Source organism: Monodon monoceros, unplaced genomic scaffold (genome assembly GCF_005190385.1).
Source record: "Monodon monoceros isolate NGI ecotype Baffin Bay Population unplaced genomic scaffold, NGI_Narwhal_1 Super_Scaffold_6, whole genome shotgun sequence".
In the NCBI taxonomy this organism is placed as follows: Eukaryota; Metazoa; Chordata; class Mammalia; order Artiodactyla; family Monodontidae; genus Monodon; species Monodon monoceros.
The window spans coordinates 59606742-59623067 of record NW_021703783.1 but is presented as its reverse complement, the minus strand read 5'-3'; positions in this window follow the sequence as shown (position 1 = coordinate 59623067).

The following is a 16326-nucleotide window of genomic DNA, read 5'->3' as shown; positions in this document are numbered from 1 at the left end:
TAAACCTACCTAAGGAGACAAAAGACCTGTATGCAGAAAATTATAAAACACTGATGAAAGAAATTAAAGATGATACAAACAGATGGAGAGATATATCATGTTCTTGGATTGGAAGAATCAACATTGTGAAAATGACTGTACTACCCAAAGCAATCTACAGATTCAATGCAATCCCTATCAAACTACCACTGGCATTTTTCACAGAACTAGAACAAAAAATTTCACAATTTGTATGGAAACACAAAATACCCCGAATAGCCAAAGCAATCTTGAGAAAGAAAAACGGAGGTGGAGGAATCAGGCGCCTGGATTTCAAACTATACTACAAAGCTACAGTAATCAAGACAGTATGGTACTGGCACAAAAACAGAAATATAGATCAATGGAACAGGATAGAAAGCCCAGAGATAAACCCACGCACATATGGTCACCTTATCTTTGATAAAAGAGGCAAGAATATACAGTGGAGAAAGGACAGCCTCTTCAATAAGTGTTGCTGGGAAAACTGGACAGCTACATGTAAAAGAATGAAATTAGAACACTCCCTAACACCATACACAAAAATAAACTCAAAATGGATTAAAGACCAGACACTAGCAAACTCTTAGAGGAAAACATAGGCAGAACACTCTATGACATAAATCACAGCAAGATCCTTTTTGATCCACCTCCTAGAGAAATGGAAATAAAAACAAAAATAAACAAATGGGACCTAATGAAACTTAAAAACTTTTGAACAGTAAAGGAAACCATAAACAAGACCAAAAGACAACCCTCAGAATGGGAGAAAATATTTGCAAATGAAGCAACTGACAAAGGATTAATCTCCAAAATTTACAAGCAGCTCATGCTTTTGTAATCCAAAAATGGGCAAAAGACCTAAATAGACATTTCTCCAAAGAAGATATACAGAGTGCCAACAAACACATGAAAGAATGCTCAACATCATTAATCATTAGAGAAATGCAAATCAAAACTACAATGAGATATCATCTCACACCAGTCAGAATGGCCATCATCAAAAAATATACAAACAATAAACGCTGGAGAGGGTGTGGAGAAAAGGGAACCCTCTTGCCCTGTTGGTGCGAATGTAATCTGATACAGTCACTACGGAGAACAGTATGGAGGTTCCTCAAAAAACTAAAAATAGAACTACCATACGACCCAGCAATCCCACTACTGGGTGTATACCCTGAGAAAACCATAAATCAAAAAGAGTCATTTTCCATAATGTTCATTGCAGCTCTATTTAAAATAGCCAGGACATGGAAGCAACCTAGGTGTCCATCAACAGATGAATGGATAAAGAAGATGTGGCACATATGTACAATGGAATATTACTCAGCCATAACAAGAAACGAAATTGAGTTATTCGTAGTGAGGTGGATGGACCTAGAGTCTGTCATATAGAGTGAAGTAAGTCAGAAAGAGAAAAACAAATACCATATGCTAACACATATATATGGAATCTAAAAAAAAAATGGTCATAAAAAACCTGGGGGCAAGACGGGAATAAAGATGCAGACCTACGAGAGAATGGACTTTAGGATATGGGGAGGGGGAAGGGTAAGGTGGGACAAAGTGAGAGAGTGGCATGGACATATATACACTACCAAATGTAAAATAGATAGCTAGTGGGAAGCAGCTGCATAGCACAGGGAGATCAGCTTTGTGCTTTGTGGCCACCTAGAGGCGTGGGATGGGGGGTTGGGAGGGAGAGACACAAGAGGGAAGAGATATGGGGATACAGGTATATGTATAACTGATTCACTTTGTTGTAAAGCAGAAACTAACACACCATTGTAAAGCAATTATACTCCAATAAAGACGTTAAAAAAAAAGAATAGATGTCAACAAAAAGAGCAATCAAAGAAATCAGAGAAATTTCTGGAATGGAGCAGCTCCACCAGTAATTTCAAAGCCTTCCTGACTGTAGCACCCAAATTAGACGCCATGTTCCCACTTCACTGGCCATGAAGAACAGCCATGTTAAACTAAGCTGAGGTGATCAGACATTGATATCTTTGCCATCCATCTTTTCAATCAGTTTTATTGAAGTATAATTTACATATGATAAACTACATTTATTTAAGTATGCCGTTAGAAGAATTTTGACAATTTATAACTACCACAATGTGTAACTACCACCATAATCCAGATACAGAACATTTCCTCACCCAAAAATGTTACTGTGGCTCTTTGTGGTCAACTCCATCTCACTCCCAGCCCTAGGGAACCGCTTACGTGCTTTCTATCCCAGTAGGTTACATTTTGCATTTTCTAGAATATCAAGTAAACAGAATCACACAAAATGTACTATTCTTTGGCTTCTTTGCTGCATAATAATATGTTTGAGATTCTTCCATGTTGTTGTGTTCCTTTCTCTTTATCACGGAGCAATATTCTGTCATATGGCTATACTACAGTTTGTTTATTCACTCACTTCTTGATGGACCTTTGAGTTGTTTCCAGTTTGGTGCTATTATGAATAAAGTTGCTATGAGTTCATGATTAAGGCTTTGTGCTGACACATAATTTCACTTAGGTAAATACCCACGCATAGAATTGCTAGATAATATAACTGCATGTTTAACTTAAACTATATAACTGTTTTCCAAAGTGTGTGTACCATTTTATACTCCTTCCAGCAATGTATAAGTTACAGATGCTCCACACCTTTGCCAACACTTGATATTGTTAACCTTTTTCATTTTTTAAGCATGCTACGGGGTCAGTAGCGGTATATCACTATAGTTTTTGTTTGCATTGTTCTGATAAACAATAATGCTGAGCATCTTTTTATGTGTTTATTGACCATTTATATATCTTTTTTGCCATGTATCTGTTCAAATCTTTTGCTCATTTATTATTGGGTTGTTTGTCTTCCTATTTTTGAGTTGTCACAGAGCTTTATGCATTCTGGATGCCAAAAAAAAAATCCAGAACAAGGATAAAAGTAACTTTTTCGTATATATGTATTGAGAATAATTTCTCCCAGTCTATGTCATGCTTTTACTTCTTTATTCCAAGAATAAAAGGTTTTAAGTTCAATGAAATCTAATTTATCCTTTTTAAAGATTTTACAGTTTGTACTATCTCAAAAACTATTGCCTACTCCAAAGTCACAGAGATTGTCTCATACTTTCCTCTTAAGTTTTATAGTTTTGGCTTTTACATTTAGGTCTATGATCCATTTCAAGATAGTCTTTGTGTAAAGTGTGAAGTATGTGCTGAGAGTCATTTTATTCCATGTGGATATCCAATTATCTCAACATCCTTTGTTGAAAACATTACCATTTAATCCACTGAATGACCCTGAAATCCTATCAAAAATCAATTAATATGTGTATATATATATATATTTTTTTTTCTGGACTCACTATTCTATTCCATTCATCTGTATGTCTACTCTTAGGCTAAAATTCATTATCTTAAGTCCTATAACTTTATGACATCTTGAAATTAGATAGCATAACTTCTAACTTGATTCTTATTTTTCAGATTACATTGGCTAGTCTAGATCTTCTGTATTTCCATATAAATTTGCCAATATCTATAAAAGAAAGGCTACAGGAATTTTGACTGGGACTAAGTTGAATCAATAAAACAACTGGGGGAATTTTGAAATTTTAATAGCATTGATTCCTCCAATCCATGAATCTAATTATGTGCATCCCCATTTGTTTAGATCTTTAATTTTCCTCAGCAATGTATGGTAATGTTCTATATGCACATATTCAATATATTTTGTTAAATGTATTTTTAGGTATTTTATTTTTATGCTATAAAATAGTACGTGTTTCTTTTAATTTGATTTCCCAATTATTTGTTGCTAGTATTAAAAAAATTCAATAAAATTTTGTATATTGAACTTACATCATCTGGCTAAATTCACTACTAGTTCTAGTAGTTTTTTTGCAGCTTCATTGGGGTTTTTTACATATACTATCATCTTCTACAAATAGAAAGTTTTACTTCTTTCTTTCCAATCTATACACCTATTATTTGGTTTCTTGCCTGTTGCAACAGCTATAATCTCCAGGAAAAATCTTGAATAAAAGTAGTGAAAGTACATACTCTTGCATTTTCCCAATCTTACAGGAAAAGTATCCAGTATTTCACTATTAAATATGGTATTAGTTGCAGGGTCTTCAAACTCCTTTTATCAGGTTGAAGAAGCATCCTATATCTAGTCTCCCAAGGATCTTCTAAATCATTAATTAGTGTTGAATTTTTAAAAGTACTTTTACTGTACCTATGAAGATAATAATGTTTTTTCCCTTTTATTATTCTTTAATTACATTTGAATTACATTAATTGTTGAATACTAAACCAATCTTGCATATCTGGGATAAATCTAATTTGGTCATATGTGTTATCCTATTTATAGATGATGAATTTGATTTGCTAATATTTTGTTAAGAACTTTTCTGTGTTCCTAAGGAATAATGGTCTTATCTTTTAATATCTTCGTTATCAGAGAATTTCTGGTCTCATAAAATGACTTAGGAAGGGTTCCTTTCTCTTTTATTTCTTCAAGCTTTTATGTATGACTGGTATTATTCTTTCTTACATTTTTGGTAGAATTCACTAGTAAGTTCATCTGAGACTAGAGTTTTCCTTGTGGGAAGGCTTTTAATTATAAATTCAAATTATTCAAAAATATAATGCTATTCAGATTTTGTTTCTTTTTTTTATCCATTTTGATTATTTGTGACTTTCACTTATGTCCATTTTCATTTATCTCAATTTTAGTAATGTATTTCTGTCCTTTATATCTTTTTTGTCTGATACAAACGTGTAAGAATTTCTGTAGGATATATACTTAGATGTGAAATTTAGTGCTTTGTTTATTGTCTCCATTGTATCTTTATTTTCGTTTACATTAATCTCTGCTTTTATTTTTATAATTTGTTTTCTTTGACTTTCTTTTTCTTTATTCCATTCTTTTCTAACTGTATGTCTTCCTCCTTGATTTTCAACCTACATTCTTTTTCTTTAAAAAGCATTTATTACTATAAATTTCCCTCTAAATACCTCTGTTGCCCATCCCTCAAGTTTTATCCTTAGTACTTTCATTATCATCGAGCTCTAAGTATATTTTAATCTTCAATATTATTCCTTTTTGACTTAGAGTTATTTAAAAATACATTTTTAAAGGTTCAAAAGTGTGGGGTTTTGCATTTTTTAATATCTTTGTTATTTTGATTGTATACCAGATTGCATTACTGACAGAAAGTATGAATTACATGATACCTAATCTTTGAAATCGGTTAAGGCTTGTTTTATGGCCTAGCACGTGGTCAGGTTTGTTTGTTTGTTTGTTTGCTTGTTTGTTTTAATGTTCCTCATATTCTCCAGTATAATATACATTCTTTAATCAGTGGTTCTAGAAACATGGTTCTATACATATCTATTAACTCACAGCTGTTAAATGTGTGATTCATCTTCCATATATTCATTATATATTTGGTCTACATGACCATCAATAATTGACAGTCATGTGTTGAAATATTCCATTCGAGTATTTCATTTGTCCACTTCTCATATAGTTTTATCAATTTTGTTCTATATATTTTGAGGGTTTATAAATTTTACATTGTATTTTAGATATTTTATTGAGTTCTGTAAATTTAGAATTACTAGAACTTCCTGTTGAAATAAACCTTTTATCATTTTTATGACTCTCTTATCCATAACAATATGTTTTGTCTTAAAGTCTACTTTAATATAACTACAGAAACTTGAACTTTCTTTTGGTTAGTATTTTCCTGGTATGTCTTTTTAAAATTCTTTTAATTCTTTTACTTTTCCTTCACTTTCAACCTTTCTTAGTCCCTATGTTTCAGGTGTGTTTCTTATAAACATGCAAATGGATTTTGCATTTTTATATCTAACAACCTCTGTCTTTTAGCTGATAAGTTCAGATGATTTACAGATACTGTTAGCTGGACTTGTTCCTATCATCTTGCTCTTTCTCTTTACTGTACTTTTAATTTTTTTTTTATTCTTTCTTTGAGCAAATTGTTGGTTTGCTCTCATTTAAAAAATAATTTTTATGGTGAAATACAAATAACATAAATTTGCCATTTTAATCATTTTTAAGTGTACAATTTAGTGGCATTAGTTACATTCACAATGTTGTGCAACCATCACCACTATTTCCAAAAGTTTTTCATCACCCCAAACAAACTCTGTAACAATTAAACAATAATTCCCTTATTCTTCCCATCCCCCAGCCCCTGGTACCTTTAATCTACTGCTGTCTCTATGAATTTACCTATTCTTTTTTTTTTTTTTTTTTTTGTAGTACGCGGGCCTCTCACTGTTGTGGCCTCTCCCGTTGCGGAGCACAGGCTCCGGATGCGCAGGCTCAGCGGCCATGGCTCACAGGCCTAGTCGCTCTGCGGCATGTGGGATCTTCCCAGACCGGGGCACAAACCCGTGTCCCCTGCATCGGCAGGCGGACTCTCAACCACTGTGCCACCAGGGAAGCCCCAATTTGCCTATTCTTGATATTTCACATAAGTACACTCATGCAGTCTTTGTTCTTTCGTGTCTGGCTTATTTCACGTAGCATAAAATTGTCAAAATTCATCCATGTTGTAGCATGTATTGTAACTTCATTCCTTTTTATGTCTGAATAATATTCTATTGTATGTACATACCATAATTTGCTTATCCATTCACCTGCTGATGAACATTTGACTTGTTTCCATCTTTTCTATATTCTGAATAACTGTGCGGTAAAAATGGGTATGCAAATATCTGCTCAAGTCCCTGCTTTCAACTATTTTGGGTATATACCTAGGAGTGGAATTGTGGTTTGCTTTCTTGTTTGATTTTTTCCTTCTACTGGCTGAAGATCACAGACTCTGTGTCTACTCTTTACTGATTATCTTTTAAATAATATTGGGTTGGCCAAAAAGTTCGTTCGGGTTTTTCCATAAGACATTACGGAAAAACCCAAACGATCTTTTTGGCCAACCCAATATCTTGCATTCATAATAACTAACAGTCTATAGTTAATATTTTAACCCCCTCCATACAATACAAGGAGTTTAGAAACTTAACTCTGATATCCTTCCTCTTGGCCTACATATATTTGTTGTCTAGAATTAGGTTTGTCTTCTTTTTAACCTCATAAATTATTTATTATCATCATTATAATTATTATTACTGGTATGCTGATATGATACAAGTTAAATAATACCACTGAAAGAGTATAAGTAGAGTAAGACTTAAAAAATAAACAGAAGACAAAAAAATCTCGATTTAAAAAAAAACTGTAAAAGTATCCAGATATTTTTAGCCACGAATAAAAAATAAATTAAAAAGTTAAAATTCTCAAAAAAAAATCAATACTGTGCAGAGCAAACAAAACACCAGGGTAGCAAATTTCTGCTCAAGTTTAAAAATCTGTGATGTTAAGTTGACATCACCACTCTGTCTAACTCTGGTTTGCTCATATTTACAAACTGATAGAATATATCATTTATCTTGACTGTAGTAATGAGTTCTGAACTCAGTACCTAATTTCCTTCCTCAATGCTTTATCTGTGCCTTAGCAGGCCAGTAAGGTTCAATTGTTTATTTGGTCAGCATATAATCCTTGAGTGTCTGGTACATGGCAGCACAGTTCCAGGCATGAGTAACACAGCACTGAATCCACAGATGAAAATCAATGCCTTCAGATATTATTAAACATTCCTCCAAAGACATACAAATAGCCAATAAGCACATGAAAAAATGCTCGATATCACTAATCATGAGGGAAATGCAAATCAAAACCACAATGAGATACTTCCTCACACCCATTAAGATGGCTACTATAAAGCAAAACAAAACAGAAGATAACAAATGTTGGCAAGGATGTTGGGAAATTGGAATCCCGTGCATTGTTTGGAATGTAAAATGCTGTAGTCACTGTGAAAAACAGTATGGACATTTCCCAAAAAGTTCAAAATAGAACTACCATGTGATCCAGCAATTCCAATTTTGGGTACATATTCAATTGAATTGAAATCAGGGTCTCTGTGGGATATTTGGGATATCAGGGATATATGTATACCCATATTCATAGAAGCATTATTCACAATAGCTAAAATGCAGAAGTCATCCAAGTGTCCATAGACAGATGACTGAATAAGCAAAAGGTGATATATACATATAATGGAATATTATTCAGCCTTAAAAAAGAAGGAAATTTTGACATAGGCCACAACATGGATTAATCTTGAGGACATTATGCTAAGTGAAATATGCCAGTCACAAAAAGACAAATACTGTTTCATTCTAGTTATATGAGATACTTACAGTAGTCAAAATCACAGGGACAGAAAGTAGAATGGTGGTTGCTAGGAGATGAAGGAAGAGGGAAATGGGAAGCTATTGTCTAATGGGTATAGAGTTTCAGTTTTGCAAGATGAAAAGAGTTCTGGATATGGATGGTGCTGATGGCTGCATAAAAATATGAATGTTTTTAATACCACTGAATGTCATACATAAAAATGGTTAAGATAGTAAATTTTATGTTGTGTATATTTTACCACAATAAAGAAATTTTTAAAAAATTATTTCAAGGAGTTTACATATAGTGAGAAAGAAAGAAAATGAACAAATACACAAAACATGTGATGTGTCAAATCGTGGAATGTTCTAAAGAAAAATAAAACAAGGAAGGAAGACAGGGAATGCTAGGCGTGGCCTGCAGGTGGCTGCAGTAGTCAGGGAAGACTTCAAGGAGACGATGCTTGAGCACAGACCTTGTGTTGGAGAGGGCTAGCTGTCCACAAACATTTGCATTCCCCTTCTTAGATTAGAACTGTCGCTACGAGGTGGCCTCTGAGCCAGGATGACATTTCCCAAGCCCTCTCACATCTGGACATAGCCATGTAACTAATTCTCACAATGGAATTTGAGCAGATGAGCTTTCTCTTACCTCTAAGCTGGGGTTTTTATGAATATGAAGTGGCTCCTCCACTGTCTCTTTCCCTTTCTGCCAACTGAAGCAGAAGACTCTGAGGCTTTAGAACAGGGCTGTCCAAGAGAAAGACAATGTGAGCCATATATGTAATTTTAAGTTTTCTAGTAGCCACACTAACATATGTATTATTACTTTGTGTAAAAAATATATATATATATATTATAGCTTTGTGTAGTGGCAGTACTGTAGCCAAGGGAGTTCATCCAAGATGTGATTATTGCTAGCAGAAATGGGTTAAATTCATTTCAATAATGCATTTTTGAGCCCAATATCTCCAAAATATATTCCAGTATACATTCAATATAAAATATTCATGAACACTTTATATTCTTTTTTTCAAAATCTAGTTATGTGTTTTGCACTTACAGCATATTTCCAGTACTGATGGCCACTTTTCAAGTACTCAGTAGCCACAGGTGGCACCACATTGGACACTGCAGGTTTAGAATATGCTGGAGCCAAGGGAGCCAAGCCACCCAGGGAGGTGGGTCCCTGAATCTCCATGTGGAAGACAGCCACCCACCAACAGGATATAATAATTTTTAGTGTTATATGAGAGAAAAATAAACTTCTTTTATGTTAATCTTCTAAAGTTTTGAGGTCCATTTGTTACAGAAACTGATTCCTTGAAGTGGTGTCTTAAAAAAAAAACCCAAAAAACTAAAATATAGAGCACTGACTTAGCAATCAGGTAGGAGATGGCACAAAATAGACATTAGAAGCTGGAAATCAGAAACCCATGTAATGTTAAAACTATTATGTGTGCACACTTGTAAGACAAAACAAGTACTTAGTGATCCTGTAGCATTAGAATAAGTAGTTTGAAAGATCCAGAATGCCAAAAGATGCTGTATTAGTCTACTAGGGGTGCCATAATAAAATACCACAGACTGGGCGGCTTACACAGCAGAAGTTTATTTTCTCACAGTTCTGGAGGCTGGAAGTCCAAGATCAAGGTACCAGCAGGGTTGGTTTCTGGTTAGCCCTCTCTCCTGGGCTTTCAGATGGCTGCCTTCTTGCTGTGTCTTCACATGGCCTTTTTTCTGTGCATATGTACTCCTGGTGCGTGTTCCTCTTCTTATAAGGACACCAGTCCTATTGGATTAGCGTCCCACCATTATTACATTGTTTAACCTCAATTACCTCTGTAAAGGCCCTATCTTCAAAAACAGTCACATTGAGGGTTAGGGCTTCAACATATGAATTTGAGGGGGCAAAATTCTGTCCAAAAAAGATGCTGAATGCTCCTCTCTGCACTGAACAAAGAGTTCAAGAAAGAAATGTGCTCAGGAAAGAACTGGCTAGCTTGCAAACAGAAATGGAACAGAATAAAGAAAATCTAGGAATTAAGGTGGGTTTGAGGCCTTGCAGGCTTAGAAAGTTGACTGCTTCTAGACACCAAGCAGTAGGAGATAAGACCTGAAGTGTTTTGAGCAGAAGCACCCATTAAGTTGCTTTCATTAAGCAGAGGTGTGCAAAGCTGAAACACAGATCATGGGAACTTATTCTCTTCTCATCAAGCCTATTGCTTCAAGGGAACTCCAGTAAGCCCCATTAAATTAAGGGAAGTATAGGGGCAAGAAAGGAAAGAAAGAGAGCAGGTGTAAGAATCACTTCTAGGAAAGAACTTGGGATATGATTACTGCACATGGAACTAACTAGAAATCAAGGGAATAATGTTTCTGAAGAATAGTGGTCTGGGCCTTACAAAGCCTGTGGCTGTAAAACATCCTCCCAAGGACCTCAATATCTACCAGCAGGAAGCAGGCTGTAAAAACTGTGCGAGCTCCAAGGAGGTCATATTCCTTAATGCTCATCTTAGGTATCCCAGAAAGGATAGTGGACAAGAAGAACATCCCAGAGGCCAGAGCCAAGGACCACAGAGAAGAGTGAACAAGCAAGTTCCGCCCACTGAGCAGGAGCATGGTCTAAGGAAGAATCTGCACCACGTCCCGGGCAGGGAGCCTTCACAGCACCTGCCCAGTCGGATTCCTCATAGTTATGGACCAGTTACCGCCAAGGATCTCCCAGTCTGCCCTTTCACAAACACAAGTTTCTGTTGTGGTTATCCTGTTCCTCATCCATATATATATATATATATTTTTTTTTTTTCCGATACGCGGGCCTCTCACTGTTGTGGCCTCTCCCTTTGCGGAGCACAGGCTCCAGACGCGCAGGCTCAGTGGCCATGGCTCACAGGCCCAGCTGCTCCGCGGCATGTGGGATCTACCCGGACCGGGGCACGAACCCGCGTTCCCTGCATCGGCAGGCGGACTCTCAACCACTGCGCCACCAGGGAAGCCCGCACTTTGTTTTTGAATTCATAGGTCTCTGGACCAAAGGAACACATTACCCAGAGTGCCTGGACTTTGTCATGGATGAGGCACCTGGGTGGTACTTTGGGTTGTTTCCTTTAGGGAGGAGGTCACATAGATATTGGGTGGCCAGGAGGCAGTCTGTGACAGAAATGACTAGCTGCCCCAGGAGTCCTTACTCCCTGTTCATAGTGTTAAAGTTTTGCTAGGACATGCTACAGAGCCAGTGACTACGATCACAGCTCCCCCTTGAATCCAGCGTGGCCCTGTGACTAACTGTTCTCTCAAGAGGATGTGAGTACAAGTGACGTATGCCATGTCCACTGTCTGATTTCCCTTCCACTAACAAGAAACAGAGGCCCTGGGGGCCTGGCCAAAGAGACTGCAGAGTCACAAAGAGAAGGAGCCTGGGTTGCCAAAGAGTTGCCACTTACAGGAAAGCCACCTGCCATCCAGGTACACCATTATCAGCTGTTATAGGAGTGAGAGGTACACTTCTGCTTTGTTAAACGCACTGTAAATTTAAGGTTTCTTTGCTACAGAAGCGAACAGCACCTGAATTAATGCTCCCGAAAGAAGTGAAGGAGAGAGGTAAGCAGCTCTCTGGACAAAGCGCATTCCAGGCAGAGGGAACAGTCAATACACAGCCCTCAGGCAACAGAGTAAGTGTGCCCAGGGGTCAGCAAGGAGCAGAGTGTGGCCAAAGCCAAGCAAACAAGGGGAAAAGCTGAAGATGATAAGATCAGAGGTGTAAAAAGAGGTCAAGTCCTTAAGACCTTGCTGGCCATTGTAAGGACTTTGGCTTTTACTTTGAATTAGTTGGGGAGCCATTGAAGTGTCTGGAGAATGAGAACATGACCTTTTAAGTTGGACCACTGTAGCCGGTGCTTAGGGGTAAATTACAGAGGGACAACAAATAGAGAGATCTGTTAAAACAATCCAAGGAGGAGGTGAAGGTGGCTTGGAATCAGGAGGTGATGGTGGAGGCAGGGAGCTGTGTTTGGATTCTGGGTATGTCTTTAAGGTAGTGCCAAAGGCTTCTTGTCGGAAATTCAGGCATAAATGCTATCTATGCTTCTGGTTGGCTCACGACAGACAACTATATATGCATCAAGAGCAGAAATTGGCTCCCAGCAGCTCATAAAGTACTTGGTGTCCTCAATAGTGAAAAGGGCTCTGCCAATGCATAACAGCATTATTGTTTCATTACAGGTATAAATAATTGATGTGTAGGGACTTCCCTGATGGCTCAGTGGTTAAGAATCCGCCTACCAATGCAGGGGACACGGGTTCGAGCCCTGGTCCAGGAAGATCCCGCATGCCACAGAGCCACTAAGCCCATGAGCCACAACTACTGAGCCTGTGCTCTAGAGCCTGCGTGCCACAACTATTGAGCCTGCGAGCTACAACTACTGAAGCCCGCGTGCCTAGAGCCTGTGCTCTGGAACAATAGAAGCCACCACAATGAGAAGCCCGCGCACCGCAACAAAGAGTAGCCCCCGCTTGCCACAACTAGAGAAAGCCCGCGCACAGCAACGAAGACCCAACGCAGCCAAAAATAAATAAAATAAAAAAATAAATTTATTAAAAAAATAAATAATTGGGCTTCCCTGGTGGCACAGTGGTTGAGAATCTGCCTGCTAATGCAGGGGACATGGGTTCGAGCCCTGGTCTGGGAGGATCCCACATGCCGCGGAGCAACTGGGCCCGTGAGCCACAACTACTGAGCCTGCGCGTCTGGAGCCTGTGCTCCGCAACAAGAGAGGCCGCGATAGTGAGAGGCTGGTGCAACGCGATGAAGAGTGGCCCCCGCTTGCCACAACTAGAGAAAGCCCTTGCACAGAAAAGAAGACCCAACTCAGCAAAAATAAATAAATAAATTACTAAACTCCTACCCCCAACATCTTAAATAAATAAATAAATAAATAATTGATGTGTAAAAAGTAAACAAAACTAACTGAAGGTCTCATGAATGCTTTCTGAGCTACCCAGCCCATAACAACTTTTCATTGAGGTTTAATACTATTAAATATATTCATCCTCAGTGCTGTCATTAATATTAACCATGAAACTGCCATTAGCCTGAGAGACAAGATCGCTTTGGGTTCTTTCAAACAGTCAACTGTGATTGTTCTAAAACAAACAAAAATGGCAGGCTACCACTTTAAACAGGAAAACGATCAAGATGTCAGTTTTATAGCCATGAAAGTCAGTGAAGCTTGACTCACAGGCTGCATGGAGGGTTACCTCTCTTACTTCTAATTGCATATTTAACAAGAGAATTATTAGATAATGGTGAGAGCAGAATTAATTTCTTTCTATTGTACAAATTTTAATCCATCTCTTGCTTTTCCTTTTAAAATTTTAGTCCTATCGTTACAACATGTGGTATTCCTCTCTGGCAATACTGTCTGCTTTCCTCTCTTTATAATATGTTCTCAGTTATGCCTCAGCTGAGTTTGCAATTTTTAACTAGTTTAGAAGAGTCACTGAAAAAAAAAGGAATCCATTTACATAACTGTATTGTTCTCCAACTAGCAACTTTGCCTGGTTTAGGCTGACACTGACTAAGGTGGAAACTTCTTGAAATCTGTAATTGTTTTTTAAAAATCACAAGATTACAAAATGTTTAGGAAAAGATAAAACACAAAGTACCCTGAGGATACTCTAGCATCATGTCACTGTAATTGCAAACATCAATAAAATATTTAACCATGAGACAAGAAATCAGTAAAATGGAAAAACCAATTCCAGAGTAAATTTCAGCAAGCTTAAGAAAATAATAAAAGTGGCCACATGGGAACATAATTAAACAGTAAGAAATCCAGTAAACTGGGTGCTGGAAACAGGAAGAAGTCTTCCTTGAGTCAAAAGGATAGGCAGAATTTAACATCATCAGCAAAAAGCATGTTGAAAACTGAAACAAAGAGGAATTAGACACATACACACTCACAAAGGATATTAGACCAGTTTACTAAAGAGGTGTAAGGCCTAAGAGGGGAGAAATAAATGCAACAAATATTAGGCATTATTTGCAAAAAGCAAAACACATAAGGAATAAGAAAATATTCTCGGGACTTCACTGGCAGTCCAGTGGTTAAGACTTCACCTTCCAATGCCTGGGGTGTGGGTTCCACCCCTGGTCAGGAAGCTAAGATCCCACATGCCTTGGGGCCAAAAAACCAAAACATAAAACAGAAGCAGTATTGTAACAAATTCAATAAAGACTTTAAAAATGGTCCACATCAAAAATCAAAAACAAAACCAAAAAAACTTAAAATATTCTCACTTTACTTAACCTACATAAAGCGTAAGATAAAATAAACTATGCTGTCTTACAAATAAGGACTTACAACTTTAAAAAATAACATTAAACAAAAGAAATAATGTTTCGGCACTCTTTTGCACAAAACACAATCACTTTTGATGGGGCTTTTATAACAGACAACATGTGGAGAGGAGAGAAAGAGAACTTAATTAAAGTAATTATGGCATCATTAAAATGTAGACCAAAAGACTATGTCCTAATTTGCAAGGGCTTACAGGTCCCCATGCTAGATGGTATCATTCTTTATAAGTGCAGCCAACTATAAGAACAAAAGTCTCTGTTGTACCAACATGGACATGGCAGTTTATTGGACAGGCATGCTGTATCTAGAGATTTTATCCACTGCAGATTTTATTCATATCTTAAATCTTTGACAAGAATAATAATCCAGGGATCCCAAACAATTCCATTAAGTTGGTCAAGCAAGCCTCCATTTTCTCACACTCCTTTCTGAATCTTTCTCCTTTTCTCAGGAGATTCTTTCTCGTCCTACCCCACTAGGAACATAGTCACCTCCATTCAAGCTTTCCTCCTGCCCCCAATCTTACCTGATTCCACTTCCATCTGGCCCACTCAACTATGCCTGCCCTGAGCTCTCTCTCCTTGTAGGTCCTATTGTCTACAGACACGTTGATAAACTTATCTAAGTATAACGAGGACATTAATACACATCTAAGAATTGGCCCTCTTAGTTTGCAACTAGAGGAGGAGAGAGGAGCATTTGGGGAAATAATTCAACCAAAGAGACCAAAATTTGGTCCAATTACAATGTCTCAACCATGGTGGGTGGGGAGGAATTATAACACAGTGCCTACTACCCAGATGTGGTCCCCAGCCTGAATGCTTAGGAATAAGGATAATAAGTGAAAAACCACCACCAGGAGGGATTGTTCTCTGACTGCCTATTTCAGCACAGAAAGGAACTGACCTGATAAGACTTTGCTGGGGGCTGAGAGGAGGGTGCAGATGGGGGCCAAGGCCATCTCCCATACTCTCCAGCAGCAGCACCAGCGAAGATCCAGATCTGGCTTCACTTGATGGCGGCAGCAGCAGCAGCTGGCGCCCTTGACAGAGGACACAGTGGCATCACAGAACATCCCTGACTTTCGGAGTGACAACAGCTTCATCGGCAGGAGTAGCCAGGCTACGTGGAGATATCTGATGTCATGCATCCCCAGTAGCAGTAGAAAGAAACCAACATATTGCAGTGGAGGCCTTGGGTATCAGGGAGGTTGAAGGGACTTGTTTCAGAGTATGTGTGACTGGGGGCGCCCAGAATTCACGGGAGAGGCAGGAGTGAGTCTCTGAACAAGGCTAGAAGGTCCAGTGCTTTATAGGAGGTATTACAGAGAAACAATGTTTTGTACTTTAAGGTTAACCCAATTTTTACCCCCAGGTGTGGTCTGAGGATAAATGTCTTAACATGCTACATGGATGATGTTGGTTAAGTGATTACTCTTTCCAGGAACAGTTTGCATTTTAAGAGGGACTTCTTGGAGACAATACCTTAACCTTTGTATATCAACACTTCCCCCAAATGTTTAGTGAAGTTGTGGGCTAATGTATCTCCATTTGGGCTCAATACTCTACTTGTCCAGTTTTTCCAAGGCTGAAGGCCCCTGCATATGATGAGATGGCTCTAGGTTAGGAAAAGATAATATGTGAAGTATTTAAAGTTAAGTTTCCAGTCCCTG